Raw genomic sequence first — 873 nt, 5'->3', positions numbered from 1 at the left:
CCCATGGTAAGCGCTTAGCCAATGCCATCATTATGATGATTATTGTCATTAAAGAGAGACAATCCCCGCCCCCCTTTTCCCCGGCTCAGCCCACGGCCCAGGAGGAACAAGGAAGGACCGGGGAGGGGGAGGAGGGAGCGCTTATAATAATATTAATAATAATAATGACATTTATTAAGCACTTACTATGTGCAAAGCATTGCTCTAAGCGCTGGGGAGGTTACAAGGTGATCAGGTTGTCCCCCGGGGGGCTCACAGTCTTAATCCCGATTTTCCAGATGAGGGAACTGAGGCACAGAGAAGTTAAGTGACTTGCCTAAGTCACTAAGGGGAGGGGGAGGGGGCAGTCCGGGCCGGGGTCTGTTACCGGCGGGGCGGTGCCATCCGGCTCCCTCCCCACGCCGCTGCCTGTCCGTCCTGGACCCACCCCGGGGGCGGGAACAAGCACTGCCCGACGCCTTCCCCCCTCCGGACCCCCGCCCCTCCTGACCGTTGTTGGGTAGGGACCGTCTCTCTATGTTGCCGACCTGTACTTCCCAAGCGCTTAGTACAGTGCTCTACACACAGTAAGCGCTCGATAAATACGACTGAACGAATGAATGACCTGCTCCAGGGGCTGGCGATGATCTAGGGATAGGGACTGGAGGCTGGTGATGGGCTAGGTACAGGGACTGGGGGCTGGGGACTGGTGATGGGCTAGGGACAGGGACAGGAGCCGGGGGCGGGCGATGGGCTAGGGACAGGGTCTGGGGGCTGGCGAGGACCGAGGGACAGGGGCTGGGGGCTGGGTGACGACCTAAGGACAGGGGCTGGGCCGAGGGTTGGCGATCACCTAGGGACTGGGGCTAGGGGCTGGAAGAAGACCTAAGGACG

Source organism: Tachyglossus aculeatus, chromosome 2 (assembly GCF_015852505.1).
Source record: "Tachyglossus aculeatus isolate mTacAcu1 chromosome 2, mTacAcu1.pri, whole genome shotgun sequence".
NCBI classification, from domain to species: Eukaryota; Metazoa; Chordata; class Mammalia; order Monotremata; family Tachyglossidae; genus Tachyglossus; species Tachyglossus aculeatus.
The sequence above is the reverse complement of the archived record's forward strand: the minus strand, read 5'-3'. Positions refer to the sequence as shown.